Source organism: Lissotriton helveticus, chromosome 1_1 (genome assembly GCF_964261635.1).
Source record: "Lissotriton helveticus chromosome 1_1, aLisHel1.1, whole genome shotgun sequence".
NCBI lineage: Eukaryota > Metazoa > Chordata > Amphibia > Caudata > Salamandridae > Lissotriton > Lissotriton helveticus.
In genome coordinates, this window is record NC_136057.1 from 36,354,725 (window position 1) to 36,381,662 (window position 26,938).

Below are 26,938 nucleotides of genomic sequence, written 5' to 3' on the forward strand. Positions count from 1 at the left end.
CTCCCCCATTCACCAATAATATGCTTCACAATCCCGTGGGCACCGGGCTAAATATTTACACGTCCTTTACCGCTAACACACATCGCATTATGCCTGTGGTAAATGCATAAGCCACTCGGCGATTAATCCTAAAAAGCACATAAAATGTCTCTTTCGGAAGCAAGTCACCAAACATATAAAACGCATACCAAGTCTCTCCCCGGGCAAAATTCTTCGCACCCCTTCCGTTTCCAAAGAAAGGGGCTGCACATAAAACAATATACACAATTTTACTTACACCCGGTATACTGCTATGTTAGAAATGGGGTTACCACTTCTACGGGGGGTAGCATGGAGCAGAGCGGGCAGGCCAAACTCCTGAGGACATGTTTGAAGCATCCACACAGTACGCACAGATGACACACCAGGCACACTACAAAAGAGACACAATGCCAGTTCTGGTTGGAAAAATAATAACTTTTGTATTAGGTCCAACCTGCAAAGGTAAAACACAGTAATGCACCGTAATCACAATAGGGTGCCAACTGGCGCCAGGGCAATGGATACCAGGGGCGATTATTTACAGGGAAAATGGACAAAACAAGAAAAAGAGTAAGTCCATTGGCTTTCAGGCTGAAACAAAAAGAATGTTGTCAATTGGCATGTAACACAAGGTCAGTATTGCAGGGCAAACACAGGCATTAATCCTTGGCATCACCTTAGCAGCAGGCTGTAAGCATAACATAGGACACTGGGCATAAACACAGCCGGCCTGGCATTAGCACCTCCTGCAAAATGGAACCTTAAACACCTAGCATCAACATCTGGCATAGGCATGCAACTTTAATATCAGGCCTATGCAGGCATAATCACATCTACCATGGGGCACATATCTTTGGCAGGGAAAACATTAGACATGACATCAGCAATATCACTGTGAGGGGAAGAAAAACTAGGCATCAGCCTGTGGGCATGTCAGCATGAAATAAAACATTAGGCAAGAAGGCACATCATGCATGAATTCATTAGGCCAGTAACACTGTGCGTATAAACATGGCCTAAACACCTGGGGCTTAACCTCATGCAGGTAAGTACACCATAGGCCTAGAAATGTAAGAGGCTTAAACTACATAGGTACGCAGTAGGCTCAGTGACTGTAACATTTCCTAGGGCCGTGCGCCAGAGACAACCTTTCCTATGCACCTGGTCAGCACCAACCCCGTTTCCTGCTCAAGGACAGGCTGCAAAGAACACTCCCCTAGCCAGAGATTAACTTTAGCACCAAAAGAAAACAGTATCAAGGACACCGGCCACTGCAGGGTGCTAAACAGAGCTTGTTGACGCAGCGCTGTAAGAGACAGCAGTCCTGGCATAAGACAGTTCTTCCCAATAAAACAGTTCCTTCAGGCCAAGCAGCACTTCGCAGGGCAACAGCGTCTTCACGGCACAGCGCTTTAGGGTTTTAACGCTTAGAGTACACAGCAGCGCTCACAGCGCTTGGGCCAGCAGCAGTTCCCAGGGCAATACAGCGCTTAGAACACTCACAGCAGGGCAGTCTTGGTCACGGCGATTTGGGGACACGAGGCAGTCTACTGCAGGCCAGTGCTTTCAAGGGCACAGTTCTAGGCTGGATAGCGCTTCCAGGCACACAGCGCTTCTTCTAGGCACAGCGCTTCCAGGCACACAGCGCGGGGGGGGGCGGACAGTCGGGGGCGGACGGTCCCAGCAGCAAGCCCCAGGGGTCCCAGGGTAATTCTATGGCAGGACCGGAGGCTTGGGATTATGCCTTCTTCCTTCACTTTATTTTTACAGCAGCAAGAAAACACATAAAAAACTACTTTTCTCATGAACACTTGGTAAACAGCAAACTTAAACATAAGTCCTTTGTCAGTCTCTGCACTCCAGCAGCTCCCATCATGCTCCTCTGCTGCTTCCTCTTTCCTCGCGCGAACCCCATGTTCCGGCATTCTCACGCATCCTGTTTGGGACCATCATTCCCTGTAAAAAATCGCACAATCAGATACTGACCGTCTCTTCATCCTATCAAAAGGTACATAGACACAGAATACAGTGCAGCAGCAACAGTCATAACTGCATAAACTCTGTGAATGACTTACTTACATTCCATACGGGGAGGGTCCACTTCATGGAAGTCATTGGGGGGGGATAATCCTCGCCTCAGAGTCCTTAATAGAATTGGAATTTACCAGCACTAAGGCTAGGCAAATTCTCATTCTATGGCAGGACCGGAAGCTTCGGATTATGCTAGTTCAAAGCTTGTCGACAACCAGCCGAGACACTTCCAACACTGGCTTAAAATAGAATCTCTTGAATGTGGAATCTGAGGACCAATCGGCCGCTCTCATCAGATCCTCTAGTCAAGCCCCAAGGGCAAAAGCTTTGGAGGCCATAGCTCCTCTTGCCAAATGAGCTCCAAATTGTTTGGTATCAATCCCCGCCTCCTGCATCACCCAACGCACCCACCTGGGGATTGTTGGGGAAGAAACAGCCTTGTACGGTTTTCGTAGGGGAATGAGAAGTTGTCTTTCGCCGGTAGGGCGAGTGTCATTAGTCATACATATAACCCGTGTGAGGGTCTTAGTTTGCCTGCTCACAGTAAAAGACACCCCTTCCGGGAAAAAAACTCTGCCCGTGATGTCGAGAGCTCGTACGTCTGAGACCCGCCTGCAGGATATCAGGCACAACAACGTCGCTAATTTAGCCGTAAGCTCTTTACGAGAAAGAAACCTATTCGGCTGCCACAAAAGGAATAAATTCAGACCTCTGTTTACATCCCACAGGACGGAGTAGCGCTGTTCAGGTGGCAGCGAGAGGCGGATCCCTCTCAACAACCTGCACACCAAAGGGTGCTCCCCAATCGGGGAACCCTGCACCAAGTCATGTCCAGCCGAGATTGCAGAACGGAAAGTATTGATTGACCGGTAGGCCAGACGATCTTCCGCCAGACCGGCAAGGAAGTTAAGGACATGCACTACATCTGCCCCCACGGGATCGAAATTCCGTCACATGGGAAAACTAGTTTTTTCTGTGTTTTCTTGCTGCTGTAAAAATAAAGTGAAGGAAGAAGGCATAATCCTCGCCTCCGAGTCCTTAATAGAATTGGAACTTACCAGCACTAAGGCTAGGCAAATTCTCACTCTTCTCTCCTCCTGGTGGGTCCAGTCCACGACACTCCTTCCCTTCTAGGCGCTTCTTTGCGCAGCGCTTGCGTGGCGCAAGGTCCTGGCAGCTCCAGGGACCTAGGGGTGCCCTCCTTCAGGGGCCCCGGGGACAGAGCAGTAGGCACTACTGGGCCAGGTCAGCAGGTAGTGAGGGCATCATCAAAACAGGGTGGTAGGCTTTCACCATCCCCACTGTAGCGTGGCCCTCCTCCTACACGACAGCCTGAACTCCTGAAGTGGGGCTTCCACTAGCCCTGGGGACAGTAGGGGGGTTCCAGATGGGTGCAGGGTCCAGCACACAGGCCCAAGTGGCGGTATCCCCGGGCAGCAGGTCCCCTCATGTTCCTGTCCCAGCTCTGTCTCTGCACATGACAACTCTACTGCTCTCCCTATACCAGAAAGGCTGGAAACTTCTAGAATCAAAAATTTGCTAGCCTTCGCGCCAAGAACTTTCAGTTCTATTAAGGAGACTGAGACGAGGATTATGCTTCTCAATCTTTACTGCAAAAACACAGCAGCCAATGAAAAACAGTATAAACAACTACATTGCCCATGATGCATATATATTAGCCACGCCTCCATAGTCCATAAGAACCCTCTGCGTGGTCCCATCATCCTCTTTCTTTGCAGGGAACGCAAGTCCAAACATTAACAATCTCCTCCAACGTGGAAGAATAATCAGTCTTCAAGCAAAAGCTCTTGCCATCCCTCGTCTTTTATTCAGACTGCTTGTCTGATCCTGCAATAAAGGAAATGAGACAACCGTAACCACTATATAAGCCAATATATCATATCAGTGAACATGGGCGGGTAAGCTTGTTACTGTTAACAGAGTGGGATAATCCTCGCCTCCGTGTCCTTAATAGAATTGAAAATTCTTGGCACAAATGCTAGCAAATTTTTGATTCTATTATAGGACCGGAGGCTTCAGATTATGCTGGTTTAACGCTCATTAAAAACCACAGAAGTAATATCACCCACCGGCTTATAATAAAACGTTTTAAAAGTGGACTCAGAAGACCAATCTGCACAACGCATGGTATCCTGAATGCTAGAACCCAACATGTATGATTTTGACGCCATACCGCCTCTTACAGAATGAGCACCAAACATTTGAATGTCAATACCAGCCTCTTGCATTATAAATCAAAGCCATCTGGCAATGGTGGCTGCTGTCATTGGTTTAAATGGTTTCTGCAGTGCAATCAACAGCTGAGAACATCCTTGAGGCCTCAAAACCTTTGTACAGTCCTCATACGTCTTTAAACATTGTACCACACATAATTTTTCATTTTCTGGGAAAGCATTGTAATCAATATGACAAGACAATGTTTTAGTACGTCCAGTAATAGTGAAAGAAACCCCTTCAGGGGTAAACACTCTACCTGTAACGTCGAGTGCTCCCTCACCAAAATGGAAGCTCTTCATTTAGTGTGATTTCAGTGTTTACAGTGGTATTCATTTACCATTAAAACGTAGTATTAATTTAGTATGCATGAAGACTAAGTAGTATGCCCACAAGCCGAAATATGCTAATGAGGGAATACTAGTTCTACTCAACTACACTTCAAATACATGATGAACACTTCAATTGATTGCTAAAAGAAGACTAGTAGTGTTATAGAAGAAAAGTATTTAAAGCTTAGTAGTATTCCGTTAATGTTTATTTGCAGCTCTTGTGCTATTTCAAGAGCAAAATGAAAGCTAGTCTCATTGATTGTGACCACTATTTGAAGACTAGTGGTATTCTTTTTGAGCAATATATGAATACTAACGGACCACTATTTGAAGACTAGTGGTATTCTTTGTGAGCAATATCTGAATACTAACGGCAATGATTGTGAAGACTCGAGTAAGACTAACAGAACTTTAAGTGAATGTTAATTGAACACTAGTCACATTCACTCAGATTAATTTATAGTAATGCGATTGATTTGATTGCTTGCACAGGGTTTCTCTTAATGATGCCTTATGGGCCTTTCAGACTAAATTTTATTTGTTACATGTTTTCGGAGTGAATGATTATAATCTGCCTGTTACAAACTCATTAGTCATACATTCAGCAAACATTTTATGATGTGTACCTGGAACATGTGTTTGTTTTCAGACTACCCAGAAGGAACAATTGTGCAAAATTGAATTAGTCGCCAGATAAAAGCTTAACTGTTCTATCTCCTCCTGTGTTGATTTTCACGCCTGCTTGGGTCTGTACTCTGCCATTAGGCAGGAATTTTGTCTTTGTGCACGCCCCTTCCAATGCCTGTTTTCCTCGGGTCTGTAGTCTGCCATTAGGCAGTTTGTTATTGCACACCAGGGGGGTCATTAATAGGCTGTTTTGTTATATGCTCCTGGGGAGTCTGTTATGTTGGAATTTTAGAATTCCAAGGGCCCACTTCAGTTAGGCAGACTGCTCATTAATATTTTTCCTGCACCTAGGCTGTTGGGTCCTGGGCTGTAGCCGTATTTAAACGTAGGCTCTGCTTGTCCAATGTGTAGGCTGACACTCAGCCCCCCATATCTGACCTCCGAATTACCCACTTACCTTTTGAAGGGTTTTTATGCCTGGTGTCATGGATTCCTATCAGGAAACTTACCAGGTTGACCAGTGGGAGGAGGATCCCCTTAACGGCTTACCATGGGACGATTCCTTTTATGACGCAGTGGACAATTCCATAGTCGCTGAGGCATTGGCGCCGTTAGAGGATCGCCTGACACGTAAGATTGATAATGGTTGTGAGCTATTGGCCAGAGCTGTGCTATTTGTGCCAAACCCTACACCAGGGAATGCCATGACAGATGCTCACCCCCCACCTTATAAGCGACACAGAGACTCGGGCGTCGACACAGATGCGTTCAATCGCCTTAACCAGGCATTCCTGGATAGTTGTCAGGCACCCACAACCCCTGTCGCAGCAACCTCTGCTGCAGCATCACCTGCTACCTAAGGGACGGATGATCAGGGTGGAGCGGATGATTAAGGTGACACTGCGCTGTATAAAACTTTATAAATAAAAAAATAATAACCTTACCTCCCGTAAGTCCCACACAGCGAGATTGCTAAGAGGTCTTCGGAGGCCATGCTCCCTTTCTCCACCACTCCGCAAACGCGGCTCCTGGCACACTACTGGTTGGGGATGAAGGAGTAGTTTCTGTCCTGTAACTCCAGTTCTGTAGTAGGGGTATCTCTGTTATAGTCATAAGCGCCCACCCTCCTCCCCGGTGGAGAGAGATATTCATGTAAGGAATGCTGTAGGTCTGGCGTGTTACGCCTTCAAAAAGAACTGAAAGTAAAACTACTCCTTCTGTAGTAGGGGATCTCTGTGTATAGTCATAATCTAGTGAATAGAATGGCAGCCCATCCCCACACCAAAGCGGCGGTGGAGAAAAGAGAAATAACACCACTACTGTGCGAACAGATTTCGCAGCGAAGCCTGCCCAACCTGAGCATCTGCCCTGGCATCAGTGTCCAGGCAGTAATGCTTAGCAAAGGTATGGACCGACTTCCAAGTGGCCGCCTTGCAGCTTTGCCCCTGGTGGAATAAGCCTTAGGTTTACCCCCTAAGGTCTTACCAGCTTTTTGGTAACACAACTGTATACAGGACACAATCCAACTAGAAATGGACTGTTTAAAGGTAGCAAGACCTGTCCTGACTGATTCATAATTGATAAACAATTGGTCTGACCTACGAATATCCTTGGTTTTATCCAGATAAAATTTCAACACCCTCCTGACATCCAGGGAATGTAGAGACCTTTCCGCTGCAGAGGAAGGATTCTGAAAAACCGTAGGTAAAGTTATGGTCTGGTTAACATGAAAGTCAGATATAACTTTAGGAAGAAATTTAGGGTGAGTACGTATAACAACCTTAGAAGCATGAAATACAGTATAAGGTTCTTGGCAACACAACGCCTGAATTTCACTCACCCTGCGGGCCGATGTAATGGCCACAAGGAACGACGCCTTCCAGGACAGGTGCTGCAACGAAGCCTTATGAATAGGTTCAAAAGGCTCCTTCATCAATCTGGACAGCACCACATTCAATTCCCATGAAGGCGAAGGAAGCCGGACAGGAGGGAACACTTTCTTCAAGCCTTCCAAAAAATCTTTGATCACAGGGATCTGAAAGAAGGAAGTCTGTGAAGGACATTTCCTGTAGGCAGTCAATGCAGCCAGATGAACCTTAATGTAATGGACATTAAGGCCAGACTGCGCCAGATGAAGAAGATACGGAAGGATGACATCTTCCTTACACGTCATAGTTCTTGGACTTGCACCAGATGCAAAACATCTTCCACTTGTAAGCATAAGAAGTCCTAGTGGAAGGTCGCTTAGCCTCCTTCAGTATGTCCATGCAATCTTCTGGGAGATTCAGATGTCCATATTGCACTATCTCAGGAGCCATGCTGCCAAACTCAAAGACGAGAGGTTGGGGTGCAACATCTGCCCCCCGAACTTCTTGAGCAGGTCCGGCCTGCACGGCAGCCACATGTGAGGAAGGAGAGACCGGTGAAGCAGGTCCGTGAACCACCACTGTCTGGGCCATTCCGTGGCAATCAGTATCATCCGCTCCCTGGACTGGGACAGCTTGATGAGAACCGTCGGAATCAGGGGAATGGGTGGAAAAGCGTACAGAAAAGCTGTTCGACCAGTTGATCCATAACGCATTCCCCAGCGTCCCCGGCTGGTAGTACCTAGAGGCGAAGTCTCGGCATTTGCTGTTTACGGCGCTGGCGAACAGATCTACGTCTGGAGTTCCCCACCTTGCGAAGACTTCTCCTAGCACTTTGTCGTTGATGACCCATTCGTGGTTTTCATGAATCCGTCTGCTCAGTGCGTCTGCCTGAACATTCTGCACACCTGGCAGATGGGTAGCCGTTATCGTCAGTCCTCTGGCCAGAAGCCAGTGCCAGATCGCCTGCGCCTCCTGTGACTGAGTGCGCGATCTCGACCCCCCCTGTTTGTTGAGGTAATACATCGTGGTCGTATTGTCCGTCTGAACTAGCAGAGAGTTGGTCCGGAAGGACGGATGAAAGGCCTTTAGTGCCAAGTGAACAGCTCTGAGTTCCAGGAAACTGATGTGGTACGTGGACTCCGTCGGGGACCATGTCCCTTGAATCTGTAAGTCTCTGGAGTGCGCCCCCCAGCCGTGGAGAGACGCATCCGTCACGATAGTCTGCGTAGGAATGTCCTTGCGGAAGGGAACCCCTCTGAGGAGATTCTCCGCTGAACACCACCTCTTCAGAGACTGAAGAGCATGCAGAGACAGTCGTATCTTGTCGTCCCAAGACCCTTTCCTCTGATCCCACTGATCCTCCAAGCACTCCTGCAATGGTCTCATGTGCAGTCGTGCGTGAGGCGTGAGGCGTGAAGAAGATACGACCCCAGTAGAGAAGACACCATCCTCACTGTTGTAGATGGAGCGGTCAAAAGAGCCCGACCCTTCCGAAGTCGTGATAATCGTCGCTCCTCCGATGGAGACACGCTTGCTGACAGTGTATTGATGGAGGCCCCCAAGTACTGTATGCACTGGACCGGAGTCGGGACAGACTTGGACATGTTGACGAGCAACCCCAGCTTGTTCAAGAAAACGCACGTCTTCTGGAAGTGCGCTTGAGCTTCCGAGAAGGAGGAGGCCATGATCAATCAATCGTCCAGGTACGGGTAGACAAACACCTTGTTCTTCCTTAGGTGTGCGGCTACCACTGCCATGCACTTCGGGAACGTCCTGGGCGCAGACTGTGTACTGATAATGATTGGCGCCGACTTGGAATCGCAGGAACTTCCTGTGTTTGTGTGCAAAGGGCACATGGAAGTACGCATCCTGTAGATCTATGGCACACAGCCAGTCTCCCTGTTGCAGCTGAGGATAAATCTGATTCAACGACAGCATGCGAAACTTCTCTCTGCGAATCCACTTGTTTGCTTGTCGCAAATCCAGAATGGGCCTTAACTCGTTCTTGTCCTTCTTGCGAACCAGGAAGAACCGGGAGTACAGACCTCTTCCTCTTTGAGACAGAGGTACGTCTTCTATCGCCCTTTTCCTTAACAGAATATCGGCCTCCGCCTGGAGCTCGCGCAGCTAAAACTGCGAGCTGACCAGAGGAATTGATGGAGGCGGGCTGGTGAACCGAAGACTGTATCCATTGCAAACAGTATTCAGCACCCACTTGTCCTGAGTAATTTTTCTCCACTCTGCCAGAAAAAAATTGAACACTTCCCCTCACCGGAGCGGGTAACGGATGTAGGGGAAGTAACCGCTCAGGGTCGAGACCCGGCCGCGCCCTTGTTCACTGTAGAGGACTGCTGACCTCCTCTACCCTTCTGGCGCTTCTGGAAGGGCCTCCGGAACTGCTGTTGTTGTTGCTGCTGCTGTCCCGAAGACTGCCCTCGTCCTCTTCCTTGTGCCCCGAACCGTCTCTGAAACGGGCGGTAGGCCTTCTTTTCTTTGGGCTTCTCCAAGCCCACAGCCGTCAGGGTCTCTGCCTCCGCCTTCATGCGGGCCATCTCATCATCGGCATGTTTTCCGAACAGGGTTTCCCCTGAGAAGGGCAGATTGGCCACCCGCTCCTAAGCCTCCGGCTTGAGTGACGTGAGCCTGAGTCAAGCATTGCGCCGCTGGTTGATCCCATGACAATACCCATGGGCAGCCAAAAGAGAGACATCCGCAGCCGCGCTGATGACCTGGTTTGAAACCAGCATCCCCTCTTTGAGTATTTCCTGGAAGTCCTCCCTCTTGTCTCATGGCAGGAGTTCAGTGAACTGTTGCAGGGATTCCCAGAGGGCACGGTCATATCACCCTAGTAACGCTGCATCGCTGGACGCCTTCATGGCCGTGGATGCAGTCCCACAAGCCTTCCGACCAGCTGAGTCGATCCATCGGCTTTCTTTATCGGGCGGTACGGTGGAGGACGGCGAGGTAGAATGTAACTTCCTGGCCGCCGTCACTATCACAGAGTCAGGCACCGGGTCTATCCGCAGGAAAGCCGGGTACGAATCCGGGGCCCTGTACTTCTTCAGAAGTCGGGAGGGAGCGGCCTTCACCACCGCTGGCGTGAGGAACAGCTCCTCCGTAGGCTCTACCAAACCAGGCACTAGTGGCAGGAGAGGGCGAGACAATGCTTCTTGTGAAGCGTCTCAAATATCACGGACGTCGTGGGTGTTGGAGCCGTCACCGTGATTCCCAATTTTGCAGCCCCCCTCAGGAGAACATCCTGGAACGTGCTGATGTCGTCCACCGGAGACACCCTTGTTACGGGGATTCCGACAAGGTCGGAGAATATGACCTGGTCCTGGACCTCGAACCACGCCTCCTATGGCGACGTCTTGACCTAGTGGAGGATCTACGTCGACTCCTCGATCTCCCCCTCTGTCCGGAGCGTGATTTTGACTTCCTCGGCTTTGGTCGATCCGCCGGTTCCACCGGAGCGGTTGACTTCGGCTTGGCCGGGGCCTTCGGCTTAGGGGTCCCATTGGGGGGGGGTCGGAAGCCTGGGCAGTGAGAACGACCTCGGAGGAACCGGAGGCGGCTTGTCTGCTGGTAGCTGAGGTAGAGGCATAGTGTGAGGCAGTGGCGGTAGGAGTAGGATCCCTCGGAGGGAGACCCCTCTGCAATGGAGGCGGGGGTGTAACCGGCCTCTGTGACGGAGTATACACCATGGAAAACACTGAGCCCGGTGATCCGCCTTCCTTCCCCGCCTGGGACGTAGGTGAACGCCCCATGGCGCCAGACCGCCTTCTCCATCTCCTCGGCGTCGAAGAACAGCGACCGGACAGCGAGCGTCGGTCCCTCGACGTCGAACGTCCTTTCCACGACGTCGAACGTTTCCCCTTCGAAGGCGAATGCCTGCGCCGCGACGTCGACCTCGTTCGCCTCGGCGCCTCGACGGCGACCTCCTTCACCTCGACGGCGACCTCCTTCGCCTCGACGGCGAACTTCTCGTGGACGACGAGGATCCCCTCGACGACGATCTTCTCCTTTTCGCGAACGGCGGTGTCGCCTCGACGGCGAGCGCCGACGCCGGGCCTTTCGACGTCGATCACTCAATGTCGACTCTGACGAAATCGTCACAGGAGACCTCGACGACGGTCTGTTCAGTTCCTTCGACGTCGAATGTCGACGGCGCTTCGACCCAGAGCCCTGGGGAGACGGGGAACAGACTGTAGTCATCCCTCTCGACGCCGTAGTCGGTGCAATCGACCCAGACGGAGAATGGTGACGCTTGCTGGTCTTCCTGCCCCTGGGGAGCCCCCCAGAGGCCTCAGCACGGGCAGAGGAAGCCCCTCCAGACCCACCTTGCGCCTTCAGCCTTCTTTCCTCAAGGCCCTGAAGCCTGATCTTCTTTCTGTCCTTCAGGGTCCTGCCAGAGAAGCCCTGACAAATCCCACACTCCTCTGGGACATGGGAAGAAGGAAGGTAGAGGATACACACCTCATGGGGGTCTGATTTGGCCTTCTTCCTGGAGCACTCCGGGCATTTGTCAAATAATGCAGGCATATTTGACATCAAAAGAGTGCAAAAGACAAGAAGAAATGCCCCAAAGTACTTAGAAAGCACTTAACTTGACAAAAAAGTGAAAAAATCACCAATAAACCCTTGAAAAGGGAGAGCTCAATTCTCCAGGGTCCTGCTTGCCGGAAAAACGAACTGAAAGTAAAAGGGACCTGCAGTGCAGTCTGGGATACTGTGAAGTTCTGGAAAGTTCTCTTAAAGGCACAGTATCCTGTTCTGAGCCACATAATGGCAGCCTATGGGGCTTGTCTGTCCATGTCTTCCTCTCTATCATTCCAGAGGGATTTTGCTGTTAAAGCAAGGGAAATCTGGACAGGCTTTGCTGTTTGTGGATTTTTGGTGTAATTTCTAGTTGAAATAATGGACAGTTTAGCCTGTGGATATAGGCTGGATTATCTGTCTTTAATTCTCTCTTAAGTGTCTGTTCAGTTCTGCATTTTACGACAGTTTAAGAGATTATTTTTGATTGCTCCGGGGTCCACGCACATTGGCGGGACTATTCACTAGATTATGACGATACACAGAGATCCCCTACTACAGAAGTCCACTTTATTCCTGAGGGACCTATGGAGGCTAAGAAGTCCTCCTTGTACCTCCTGTAAGTCCTACGCAGCGGGTCTCCTGAGAGCTGGTTGGAGGCCCATTCCCCTTTCTCCACCATTCTGCAAACGACATTACTGCTTAAAAAACTATAGACATTCGCAGAAAAAAATAAAGGTTACAGGGGCGTTATAGCTAGGAAATGGAGATTGAAGAAACGTTAGTAGTTCAATGAAAAAACCAAAGGTCACAGGGACGTTTTAGCTAGGCTCAGGTTTCACTTCAAGAAAACCAGTGAAATTCAGCTGTTATAGTTAGCTGAACTAACTATAACTTACGCCTCCGTAATGCACCACCTATGACCTCCTATATTACATCACTCATGACATGGTCAGTGACATCACTGATGACATCATCCACAAAATCACTAACGCATCCACTCACATCCCCATATAACCTTTCATACACCCACTCCCACATGATAATTCACAAACCCATTTACAGACCCATACCACTACTTACACACCCACTCACAAATTCATGTATCTACACACATCCACTCACCCATACAGCCACGCATACACCCACTCATTCATACAGCCACTAATATATTCACTCATACACCAATATTATCCCCCACACACTGGGTTAGTCAGCTGTAGAGCTACTGACACCTACTCACTCACCCATAGAGTCAATCACACAGCCACTTACTCACCCATACAATTACACACACCCACTTCATATGCATACAGATACTAACAGGGACTCACTCAAATACAGTCGCTGACACCAGCACACACTCACCCATACAGCCACTTACATACCCCACTGCTCACCTATACTGCCCTTTATACCCAGGTACTCACCCATATACCACTGGCACATCCATTCAATCACCCACACAGCCATACACACACTCACCCATACAGCCCCTCACACATGTATAATGTTTATGCTATTTTATTCCCTGAGCCACTTACTGGCTGAGGGACAGGTATTATGATCTTTAAAGTATTGAACAAATGCCATCCATGTATTTATTAATTATACTTTGATCAGAAGATATATGAAAAGGCCCTGTACCCACTATCCTGTAACGAAAGAACGTGCGTCTACAAAAGAACAAGAAGCATACATTTCCAAGTACAAATTTTTAACTAAGCACAATATGGAACTGCAGCTTGCCAGAGATGGTGCTATTAGTAAGTTTTTTTGGTTTCTTAATGTAGGTATTGGTTCTACCCATATAATTATTTCTAACAGTCGGACTTGTACAAAGACATGATATTGCCCAGTATGAAAATATATTGTGTATTTTCAAGGTCTTGTAACTATCGGGTATGGGTATTTACATTTTTGGAAAGTTGCTTAAACTCTCCCAGCATCCTCTGAATACATCACAAAATTGTTCAGCTTTACAGCCTCTATAGGTGTGCTTGTAAAGTGAGTGTTAATATACTGGCTGCCTATTCGTGTTTGTTATTTGTTCTAAGTAAAGCATATATTTGCTGCTAGGAGCAGGGACATCCAGGTCGACAATGGCATTAGAGAGAACACTTTTGCTCTTCTCGGTTTAATAAAATGATCACAAACTCGGACAGTGCACCTGCATGCATGTTGTGTACCAGATCAGGACCTGTAAACATGTGTTTAAACGTAATGGTGTGTCGACTCTCGTCAGAATAGAGCTCCTCTGAAGTGTGGAAGAGGCCTTGAACAGAAAAACCACGGAAAACGGTATGTCTGGCTGCACAACACTCTCACACCTGCAAACTGTGATCTGGCCACTCATTTCGTAAACCTCTGCGTCGCCTCTCCCAAACTACATTTTAGCACCCAATATGGCGCATTCCCGCGATTTCAAACAAAGGACGGCGTTTGTAGATAACATGAAAGTGCGATTAGAGGAGACAAAAAAACAACCCATCGCTGCCTCTGCTCCCTGCCCCAAAGCCAAAATACATAAGAAACGGAAGAAATCTCTCTTCTTTCCCTGTCTCCCTGAATCTGAACACTGCATTTCGACGAAGAACTTTCTCTGCTCCCCAGTCTAAGTCGGTGCCTGCACCTCAACTTCCGCTTCCGTCCCATGCACAGGAGGCGCTGCTGTGTGATTTAGGAAATAGAGGAAGGGCTAGTAAACTGCACCAAGTCATCAAGCACTGGCAATGACAACTGATGCCCTAACTTGCCTATACAATGTAAAGATAGGTGAGCTAGACTACAAATCAATAGCAAGACCTTAGTTACTGGGACTCTGGAGTGCTGTCATCATTCTGATAAGCAGAACCCAGAGCTCCCTGCAGAACATCCATGGCATGTTACTTTTAGTAAATACTTGTCTATGCAGTGATATTTATGCAGTGACATTCTAATGGAAAATGTTTACGCACGTTAAAGAAATACACTTATCTGGAATTTGAAAATCCATTACTCAGATTGTAGCATCATTGTTGTTGGACTTACATGTAGAATATTTTCAAGGCAGTATTCGTGTATGCGCTCTAAGAGCTAGACCATCTCCTGTCTCAACCGGGTCAGCTCTCTTTGTCAGCTCGCCTGCTGGTCCCAGAAAATGAGCGCAGGTGGCCCCCACCTGCAACCACCCCTCAGATTAAGCACTGCACTGGTTTCAGTGGAGCGGGCGTGGGGTGTTTACCGAGTAGTTATCTGCATTTTGGGACATGGTTTAGACCAACTGTAAGTCCCAACGTTAAACTTTCGTATTTATCATTTATGGGGATTCCATCATTTTATTTTTGGCAGCCAATTTATAATTTTATCATTTTTGGTCTTGTCGAGTTCGCTTTGGATAGATATCATTGCACCTCTCTGATATATATATATATATATATATATATATATATATATATGTATTACCTACTGGCGGTCGCCAGTAGGTATATCTAGTTAGGATTTTTTTCCTATGGGAATTTTGAAAATTCTATGTCGAATAACTTTGGCGTTTGAGGACGGAATTGGCTGAAATTTTCAGGAAAATTGAACATTTTGTTTCTGAGCAGCCCCTGAAAATTTGGGGGGGTTTCGTCAAGGGGGGGCCGAGAAAAAAGGGGGGTCCGAAAAAAAAGGGGGGTCCCAAAACGCGTTTTTCCCATGCAACTTTCCATAGGGCGGTTGGACTCACTTTTAGCTCGAATGGCTGAATGGATTTCCATGAAACTTGGCAAAATTGTAGATATTGTTTCCCCGATGTGCCTTTGCTAGGTCTCAATATATGTGCTCCAGTCGATTTTGATAAATTAACGTTTAAAAAAATATATATATCTGTAACAGCGCTCCGGTTAGCGCCCCGGTTCGCGTACCTGACGCGTAACGGAACTTCGCGAAGCGAAGCTGATTGGCTCTCCGGTGTCTGTCAACATTCTAAACAGTCCGGAGCGGCCGCCATCTTGTCTCTCGGTAGGATCGAGAGACAAGAGGAGGCCAAAACAAAGGGGGAAATTACCATAAGGGGGTATAGTAGATCCTCCCTGACCCCCTAGGTTTGATGTGGAGGCTTTAAAAGGGCCCCGCGGGCGCACCGGGAAGCGGTCCGGGGAGCGTACTATGAGGAAAAAACAATGATAGACTTTTCAAATATTGTATGTTTATTGATTGTTCGTTTTGTTGTTTTTTTTATTTTTATTTTTATTTAAGTAGCAATATGTAGGTACCAATGCAGAGTCAAAAAATTAATATACACCGTCTCCTTTGTAGATATCTTGCATGTTGTTTCAGAAGTTATTGTGGAATATGTAATTCATACCATAGTGTGTCAGGAAAGCAGAAACAATATGGAGGCAGGAGATGATAAAGAGATGTTAAATACACATTGGAGATAATATAGTTGGAGAAAGGAAGTAACTATGAGCAAAATTACTATGTAACATAAAAAAGTTGCACCGTATACTATAAGTCTGACTTTACATTATAATCAATTTGGTACTAGTTTATGAATTACATATAAAAATGATTAAAGTCTCGAACAATTTTTGATTATTAAATATAAATTTATTTTTGTGATTCTTTTTCCAAATTTAACAGAACATTTAACAACAAATTGTCGGAAATGTCCTCATTTTCAATCAGCGAATCTACTGCATCTACACATTGAACTAATTCATGGTCCCGTGATTCATCCATGAAATCTGAGTCATCATTGTCCTCAATAACTTTTTCTGTGTTGTTCTCCAGAACAATTTTGAAGGAAATATTCTGCTCTCCTTCCATTTTCTTGCTGTAATTTGCATAAAAAATAAATATATCAGTAGAGATAGGGCACTGTTGGGTTTAAGTTCAGACAGGTACTTGTGAGTTTATAACAGAGAAGTTATCTATGGGCACTGTATGGTTTCAGGCGTGAAGTAGTACTATTAAAAAGTGCCTGTGAAGAAGCCTAAGTAAATTCATAATTATACCACAGAAACCTAAATCAATCCATAATTATAATAAACAAGCCTTTCTCAATGTCTAACTCTTACAGAGGGACAGTATATAACTACTTGAAAATGTTTTCCCAAATTAATTATTATTATTATTTTAGCGATTTGTATAGCGCCTGGTGACCCAAGGGCATCCCCGTGCTTTTTAAAGTGCATAACATAGTTCTCCTTTCAAATTTATAAAATAACATCTTACCTTTTAAAAACAAGTTTAAGTTGTCAGTGAAAATGCTCTTGCAATGTACTTCAGGAAGTAGTAGTCAAAATGGCTGTGTTTCTCTCTCTTTCTTTATATATATATTCAGGTACATAACCAATCAAATGTCAGGTAAAAAAGTAGAAAATGAAAGTAACATTTTAATTGGTTGTCAATTCCAACACTTCAGATGTGTTTTGTGAAGCATTTTACCTCAGGGTATTTAGAGAGGTCTACAGGCTAAATGGAATTCCAACCAAATTTGTGAAAATGGTAGGGATTGGTATGTAGTATGAGCTAATCTATATTTGGTGAAGTGTCTCCAGTGGTTTTTCTGTAAATTACTTTCCCACCTTTTTGTTACTCCCTCTAGCTGTCTTTCTTTTAACATTACTCTCTGTTTCCTTCCCTTATACTCACTCTTACTTTTTTTTTTTTTTTTTTTTTCTGTTTCGCTTCCGGTTCGCGTACCGGAGCGCGAACCGGGAAGCGAATCAAAAGAAATAGAGGTTGCCAGAGTGCTAACCATTCTAGCAATTTTTTATAAAGGGGAGGTAGTTCTGAAAAGATCTTTTTTTTATTATTTTTGTTTTATATTTTTTTTATTATTTTTCTGAACATTTTTTTACTTTTTTTGTATTTTTTGAACGGTTTTATATTTTTTTTGTATTTTTTTGGGGGGGGGAAACGAAAATGATTCATTATAAAGGGCTCAACAGGAGCAACAAAAAAAATAGATAATTTATTTTCTGGGGCGTTTTGGACAATTATGATTGTCAATAGCTACGTTGATTAAATTTATGCTACTCTCCCTGTAGCAAATCAATTGGCCGCAATAAACGCACACTTGTTTCACATTCCCAAACTTCATTTGGATATTTGGGACCGTCTCCCTCGCCTCTGGTCCCGTCACTGCCTCTTGATTTGATGTACTGGCCACAGGACGGGGTTATCCTGCAGGTCACGTACCTGCGCAGCACTATAATTTGTAGGGTGCCACCTATCCATATGGCGATGCATGGTGTAATTGCCATAGCTGTATTTCTTATCAGTCCCTCTGGACAGATCTTTTTTGCAGATAAGACAGTTAACATAGCGGGCATTTACTTTTTTTTGGCCCCGGGGATATTTGAAAAATTGCCAGATGTAATTTTCCTTGACATGGGACCTCCTAGGCTCTTCAAGCAAAAACTGCCTCTCTTGCTCCTCTTCCTCTTCTTCCTCTTCTTCCTCCTCTTGATGAAGGATAACCTGAGGAGGTGGTCCATCCTTTCTTGGTGGTGGTGGTGGTGATGGATTGGCTCCAGCAGCTGCAGCTACAAGACTTGCCATTTTTCCAAATATTGCAAGTAGGTCTTCCTCTCACAAAAATGAAAGTCAGAGTGAGGAAACAAGGAGGGGTTTTCATCATTTGGGAAGAAAAATAGTTCTAAACCAATGAAAAGTGTTATTTTTAGGTCACATGACCTAGCCTTACATCATTAGGAAACCAAAAGTGAAATGAACCAATGAAAAGTTTTATTAACAAGTCACATGACCTGTTATGCTTACGTTGCGCGCTCCGCGCCGCGTCCCGCGCTCCGCGCCGCGTCCCGCATCGCTTCCGGGAAGCTGCGCTTCGCGCCTCGCTTCGCGCACCGGAGGAAGTAGTAGTCAAAATGGCTGTGTTTCTCTCTCTTTCTTTATATATATTCAGGTACATAACCAATCAAATGTCAGGTAAAAAAAGTAGAAAATGAAAGTAACATTTTAATTGGTTGTCAATTCCAACACTTCAGATGTGTTTTGTGAAGTAATTTACCTCAGGGTATTTAGAGAGGTCTACAGGCTAAATGGCTAAATGGAATTCCAACCAAATTTGTGAAAATGGTAGGGATTGGTATGTAGTATGAGCTAATCTATATTTGGTGAAAGTGTCTCCAGTGGTTTTTCTGTAAATTACTTTCCCACCTTTTTGTTACTCCCTCTAGCTGTCTTTCTTTTAACATTACTCTCTGTTTCCTTCCCTTATACTCACTCTTACTTTTTTTTTTTAAATTTTTTTCTGTTTCGCTTCCGGTTCGCGTACCGGAGCGCGAACTGGGAAGCGAATCAAAAGAAATAGAGGTTGCCAGAGTGCTAAACATTCTAGCAATTTTTTATAAAGGGGAGGTAGTTCTGAAAAGAACTGTTTTTTTTATTATTTTTGTTGTTTTATATTTTTTTTATTATTTTTCTGAACATTTTTTTACTTTTTTTGTATTTTTTGAACGGTTTTATATTTTTTTGGTTTTTTTGGGGGGGGAAACGAAAATGATTCATTATAAAGGGCTCAACAGGAGCAACCAAAAAAAGATAATTTATTTTCTGGGGCGTTTTGGACAATTATGATTGTCAATAGCTACGTTGATTACATTTATGCTACTCTCCCTGTAGCAAATCAATTGGCCGCAATAAACGCACACTTGTTTCACATTCCCAAACTTCATTTGGATATTTGGGACCGTCTCCCTCGCCTCTGGTCCCGTCACTGCCTCTTGATTTGATGTACTGGCCACAGGACGGGGGTTATCCTGCAGGTCACGTACCTGCGCAGCACTATAATGTATAGGGTGCCACCTATCCATATGGCGATGCATGGTGTAATTGCCATAGCTGTATTTCTTATCAGTCCCTCTGGACAGATCTTTTTTGCAGATAAGAAAGGTAACATAGCGGGCATTTACTTTTATTTGGCCCCGAGATATTTGAAAAATTGCCAGATGTAATTTTCCTTGACATGCGACCTCCTAGGCTCTTCAGGCAAAAACTGCCTCTCTTGCTCCTCTTTCTCTTCTTCCTCTTCTTCCTCCTCTTGATGAAGGATAACCTGAGGAGGTGGTCCATCCTTTCTTGGTGGTGGTGGATTGGCTCCAGCAGCTACAAGACTTGCCATTTTTCCAAATATTGCAAGTAGGTCTTCCTCTCACAAAAATGAAAGTCAGAGTGAGGAAACAAGGAGGGGTTTTCATCATTTGGGGAAAAAAAATAGTTCTAAACCAATGAAAAGTGTTATTTTTAGGTCACATGACCTAGCCTTACATCATTAGGAAACCAAAAGTGAAATGAACCAATGAAAAGTTTTAGTAACAAGTCACATGACCTGTTATGCTTACGTTACGCGCTCCGCGCCGCGTCCCGGATCGCTTCCGGGAAGCTGCGCTTCGCGCCTCGCTTCGCGCACCGGAGGAAGTAGTAGTCAAAATGGCTGTGTTTCTCTCTCTTTCTTTATATATATTCAGGTACATAACCAATCAAATGTCAGGTAAAAAAAGTAGAAAATGAAAGTAACATTTTAATTGGTTGTCAATTCCAACACTTTAGATGTGTTTTGTGAAGTAATTTACCTCAGGGTATTTAGAGAGGTCTACAGGCTAAATGGCTAAATGGAATTCCAACCAAATTTGTGAAAATGGTAGGGATTGGTATGTAGTATGAGCTAATCTATATTTGGTGAAAGTGTCTCCAGTGGTTTTTCTGTAAATTACTTTCCCACCTTTTTGTCCTTTCCTGTCCGGTACTACAGATAACAACATCGGCGTCCCCCAGGGCTCAATCCTGAGCCCAACGTTATTTAACGTTTATATGTCCCCCCTAACCAAGATAATCAGGGACCATGGCTTCCAAACTGTTTCATACGCTGACGATACACAGATCCTGGTCACCATGGGCCCCGACCCAGGCGATACTAAAATCAGATTTCGGTCCTGCATGGTGGCCATCAAAAAATGGATGACTGAGAACTTTCTAATGCTTAATGCAGAAAAGTCCGAAATAATGCTGTTCGGAAAGGCACACCAATTATGGGAACAGGACTGGTGGCCCATTGAACTTGGTCAATGCCCCCCCCCTAAAGGTACAGTCCGAAACCTAGGAATCACAATGGATGACCAACTCACAATGCAACCACACATTAATAAAGTGGTACACACCTGTATAGGCCTAATGAGAAGCCTCAGAAAAATATTCAAATGGCTTCCTTTAACTAGCAGAAGACCACTAATCCAAGGCTTAATAACTAGCCGGCTGGATTACGGCAATGCATTGTTTGCTGATATAAATGCTTCTAACATAGCCAAACTACAGACCATTCAGAACAGCGCGGCCAGGCTCGCACTGGACCTTCCACCAAGAACCCCGTCTGCCCCCTGTTTGAATCAACTACACTGGTTACCAGTTAACAGACGCATAAAGTTCAAGGTCTGCTGCCTAGTCCACAAATCTTTAAACGGACAAGGACCAGCATATATCAGAGATAAACTGCACCGATACAGCCCAACGAGAAATCTTCGCTCCTCCAACCAGCTACTGTTAAAGACGCCTAGAGTCCGCACAGTGAGGAACGGTGATAGATGTTTTTCAAAAATTGGTCCTTCCATCTGGAATTTACTTCCCCTAGATCTGAGAGCAGAACCCAATCTGACTATCTTCCGTAAGAACCTAAAAACTCTGCTCTTCAAACCTTAGTCAACCACCTTCCATACCTACCGGTTCTGTTTTATCCATCTGTCAGCGCTATGAGACCTAATAGGTGAGCTATGCGCTATACAAAAACAAATACAAATACAAAATACAAATTTGTTACTCCCTCTAGCTGTCTTTCTTTTAACATTACTCTGTTTCCTTCCCTTATACTCACTCTTACTTTTTTTCGTAATTTTTTTTTCTGTTTCGCTTCCGGTTCGCGTACCGGAGCGGGAAGCGAATCAAAAGAAATAGAGGTTGCCAGAGTGCTAAACATTCTAGCAATTTTTTATAAAGGGGAGGTAGTTCTGAAAAGAACTTTTTTTTAATTATTTTTGTTGTTTTATATTTTTTTTATTATTTTTCTGAACAGTTTTTTTACTTTTTTTGTATTTTTGAACGGTTTTATATTTTTTTTGTTTTTTTGGGTGGGGGAACGAAAATGATTCATTATAAAGGGCTCAACAGGAGCAACAAAAAAAAAAGATAATTTATTTTCTGGGGCGTTTTGGACAATTATGATTGTCAATAGCTACGTTGATTAAATTTATGCTACTCTCCCTGTAGCAAATCAATTGGCCGCAATAAACGCACACTTGTTTCACATTCCCAAACTTCATTTGGATATTTGGGACCGTCTCCCTCGCCTCTGGTCCCGTCACTGCCTCTTGATTTGATGTACTGGCCACAGGACGGGGTTTATCCTGCAGGTCACGTACCTGCGCAGCACTATAATTTATAGGGTGCCACCTATCCATATGGCGATGCATGGTGTAATTGCCATAGCTGTATTTCTTATCAGTCCCTCTGGACAGATCTTTTTTGCAGATAAGACAGGTAACATAGGGGGCATTTACTTTTTGTTGGCCCCGGGGATATTTGAAAAATTGCCAGATGTAATTTTCCTTGACATGGGACCTCCTAGGCTCTTCAGGCAAAAACTGCCTCTCTTGCTCCTCTTCCTCTTCTTCCTCCTCTTGATGAAGGATAACCTGAGGAGGTGGTCCATCCTTTCTTGGTGGTGGTGGTGGTGGTGGATTGGCTCCAGCAGCTGCAGCTACAAGACTTGCCATTTTTCCAAATATTGCAAGTAGGTCTTCCTCTCACAAAAATGAAAGTCAGAGTGAGGAAACAAGGAGGGGTTTTCATCATTTGGGAAAAAAAATAGTTCTAAACCAATGAAAAGTGTTATTTTTAGGTCACATGACCTAGCCTTACATCATTAGGAAACCAAAAGTGAAATGAACCAATGAAAAGTTTTATTAACAAGTCACATGACCTGTTATGCTTACGTTACGCGCTCCGCGCCGCGTCCCGGATCGCTTCCGGGAAGCTGCGCTTCGCGCACCGGAGCACTTCCGGGTGCGCTAACGCGGCGCGTCATATGACGCATTACGCGACAACGCGATACGTCGCGCTTACGCGATGCGTCACGATGTTGTTTTCTAACGCGGCAGTTGCGCAAACGGAACGTTTACCGGTTCGCGGACCGAGTCGCGGCACCAAATTGAGCTAACGGGAAGCTACCCGGTTCGCGGACCGGTAGCGCAACAAAAAAAATAATAATAAAAAAAATACATAAAAAAATTATATTTAAAAAAATATAAAATATATTTTTCGATTTAAAGAAGTATACATTTTAAAGCTTTTGATATTTGCTATTAAAAAACCATTGAAATTCACTGAAAAAACCATAGGTTATAGACCATATATAGTTAGGAATTAGCATTTAAAAAACCTTGAAAATTCACTGAAAAAACCATAGGTTATACACCATATATAGTTAGGAATTAGCATTTACAAAACCTTATTTTACTCACACAAAACCATTGAAATTCGCATATATAGTTAGTTGCACTAACTATATATCGCGCACCCGCAATCCACTGCTGATGATGTCACATATTACATCATTCATGACATGGTCAGTGACATCACTGATGACATCTCAAATGACATCACTGATGACATCTCAGTTGACATTACTGATCACATCACTGATGACATCATTCATGTGATAATACGATGAACCTCTACAGACTCTAATATAACCTTAGAAACACTCAGTGTAAACAGACACTCACAGACAGTCACTCATCCATGAAGTTACACAGACACCTAGTCAGTCATGCAAATAATCAATCACACCTCCATTTTCTCAACTATACAGTTATACACACCTTACTTATTCAAACATATACTAACACTTATTTACTCTCTTATACAATCACGGATACAAGTTCACATTGATCCTTACAGCCACTCACACATTCACTGGCTCTTATGCACAGTTATTTATATATGTCAACTCTCACGTACTGTGTTTTACATATGTACTTACTTTGACATATAGCACTGAGATATCCAATCACTCACCAATACACTCATGCACACAATCAACCGCCCATACAGCTGTTTCCACATGCACTTTTGGACCTTTACATCTAGTGAATCAACTGCTCACACATCTATGCACAGAGTCACACACCTCCCAGCCAGCCACACACACACTCAGTCTCCCATACAAATACTTGGGCAACCAATCAATAACCCATATAGCCAGTCATATAGCTACTGATCAACACATGCAGCAGCTTGCACAACAACAGACATACTGATGCACACTTTCAGACAGTTTAGTCACTAACCCATGCATTCAGTAAGACGCATTTAATCACTCACTCATACAGTCAATCACGCACCTACTAAAACCTTCATTCAGACACTGAGTGGATGTATAACATATTTAAACTTTACAGAAACACACAGTCACTGGATGATGTCATCAGTGATGTCATTTGAGATGTCATCAGTGATGTCACTGACCATGTCATGAATGATGTAATATGTGACATCATCAGCAGTGGATTGCGGGTGCGCGATATATAGTTAGTGCAACTAACTATATATGCGAATTTCAATGGTTTTGTGTGAGTAAAATAAGGTTTTGTAAATGCTAATTCCTAACTATATATGGTGTATAACCTATGGTTTTTTCAGTGAATATATATATATATATATATATATATATATATATATTACCTACTGGCGGTCGCCAGTAGGTATATATAGTTAGGACTTTTTCTCTATGGGATTTTTGAAAATTCTATGTCTAATAACTTTGGCGTTTGTGGACGGAATTGGCTGAAATTTTCAGGAAAATGGAACATTTTGTTTCTGAGCAGCCACTGAAAATTTGGGGGGGGTTTGTCAAGGGGGGGCTGAGAAAAAAGGGGGGTCCCAAAACGTGTTTTTAACATTGAGTTTTCCATAGGGCGGTTGGCCTCACTTTTAGCCCGAACGGCTGAATGGATTTGCACGAAACTTGGCAAAATTGTAGGGACTGGTAGCCCGATGTGCCTTTTGTAGGTCTCAATATATGTGCTCCAGTGGATTTTGAGAAATTAACGTTCAAAAAAAGATATATATCTGTAACAGCGGACCGGGCAGCGCTCCAGTTCGCGTACTTTTCGCGTTACGGAGCTTTGTGAAGCGAAGCTGATTGGTTCTCCGGCGTCTGTCAACATTCTAAACAGTCCGTAGCGGCCGCCATCTTGTCTCTCGGTAGGATCGAGAGACAAGAGGAGGCCAAAGCGAAGGGGCAAATGACCATAAGGGGGCATAGTAGATCCTCCCTGACCCCCTAGGTTTGATGTGGAGGTTTTAAAAGGGCCCCGCGGGGAAATAATAATAATCGAACGGCTGAATGGATTTGCACGAAACTTGGGAAAATTGTAGGTACTGGTAGCCCGATGTGCCTTTGCTAGGTCTCAATATATGTGCTCCAGTGGATTTTGAGAAATTAACGTTCAAAAAAAGATATATATCTGTAACAGCGCTCCGCTTCGCGTACTTTTTGCGTTACGGAGCTTTGCGAAGCTGATTGGTTCTTCGGCGTCTGTAAACATTCCAAACAGTCCGTAGCGGCCGCCATCTTGTCTTTCGGTAGGATCGAGAGAGAAGAGGAGGCCAAAGCGAAGGGGTAAATGACCATAAGGGGGCATAGTAGATCCTCCCTGACCCCCTAGGTTTGATGTGGAGGCTTTAAAAGGGCCTCGCACGGCAAAAAAAAAAAATATCGTTTTTTTAGTTCTTTTGCGTGGAGTGCGCCCGGTTCGCGAACCGGAAAGCGTTCTGGGATACTGTTACCCGCAATCCATTGCTGATGATGTCACTGACCATGTCATGAATGATGTAATATGTGATATCATCAGCAGTGGATTACGGGTAATAGTATCTCTAGTTTACTCCCCTATAGCTGTCTTTCTTTTAACATAACTGTCTGTTTCCTTCCCTTATACTTACTGTTCTTTTTAAAAAAAAAAAAATTTTTGGTTCGCTCCCGGTTCGCGTACCGGCGAGCGAACTGGGAAGCGAACTAAGAGAAATAGAGGTTGGCAGAGTTCCAAATATTCTACCAATTTTTTAATAACGGGGAGGTAGTTCTGAAAAGAACTTTTTTATTTTATTGTTTTTGTTGTTTTATATATATTTTTTTTTTTTATGAACATTTTTTTACTTTTTTTGAATTTTTCTGAACGGTTTTATATTTTTTTTTGTTTTTTTGGGGGGGAAACGAAAACGATTCATTGTAAAGGGCTCAACAGGAGCAACAAAAAAAAAAGAATTTATTGTTTGCGGCGTTTCGGACCAATTGGAAGATGATTGTCAATAGCTCTGTTGATCAGAGTGATGCTACTTTCTCTGTAGCAAATGAATCCATTGCAAAGTACGCAGACTTGTTTTACTTCCCCAAATCTCAGTTGTATATTTGGCACCATCTCCCTGCCCTCTGGTCCCGTCACTTCCGGTACAACAGATCTTCTGGCCATAATAGGGGGATTATCTAGTTCGTTACGAAACTGTGCAGCACTGTAGTTGTTAGGATGCCACCTAGTCATATGGCGATGCATTGTGTAGTTTCCGTAACTGTATTTCTTCTCGGTCCCTCTGGACAGTCTATCTTGACATATAAGGCAAGTTACGTATCTTGCATTTACTTTTTTCTGGCCTTTGGGAAATTTAAAAAATTGCCAAATGAAGTTTTCTATCCGGTGAGACCTCCTGGGCTCCTCAGGCAAAAACTGCCTCTCTTCCTGCTCTTCCTCCTCTTCCTCTTCTTCCTCTTCTTGCTGAATTATAACTTCAGCAGGTGGTCCTCTCTTCCTTGGATGTGGTGGAGGTGGTGGGGAAGCACCAGCTGAAGCTACTAAAGAAGCCATTGCTCACTGGTAACAAAGGGTCTTTCTCTCACAAAGATGAAAGTCAGAGTGAGGAAAGAAGGAGGGGTTTTCATCATTTGGGAAAAACAATAGTTCTCAACCAATGAAAAGTGTTAATTTTAGATTACATGACCTAGTGTTACATCATTAGGAAACCAAAAGTGAAATGAACCAATGAAAAGTGTTATTACCAAGTCACATGACCTGCTGTGTTTACGATACGCGCTTTGCGCCGCCTCCCGGTTTGCTTCCGGGAACCTGCGCTTCGCGCCTCGCTTCGCGTACCAGTTCGCTAACGTAGCACGTCATATGACGTATCACGCGACAACGTGAAACGTCATGCGGACGCGAGGCGTCACGATGTTTTCTAACGCGGCAGTTG

At 44.8% G+C, this 26,938-nt stretch overlaps 1 protein-coding gene across 1 annotated transcript in view; it reads left to right on the top strand.

Moving 5' to 3' along the window:
* Positions 1–26,938, top strand: part of LOC144820336 (mas-related G-protein coupled receptor member H-like) — a 195,136-nt gene that overhangs the window by 110,288 nt on the left and 57,910 nt on the right. The gene's annotated exons all lie outside the window — the stretch shown is intronic.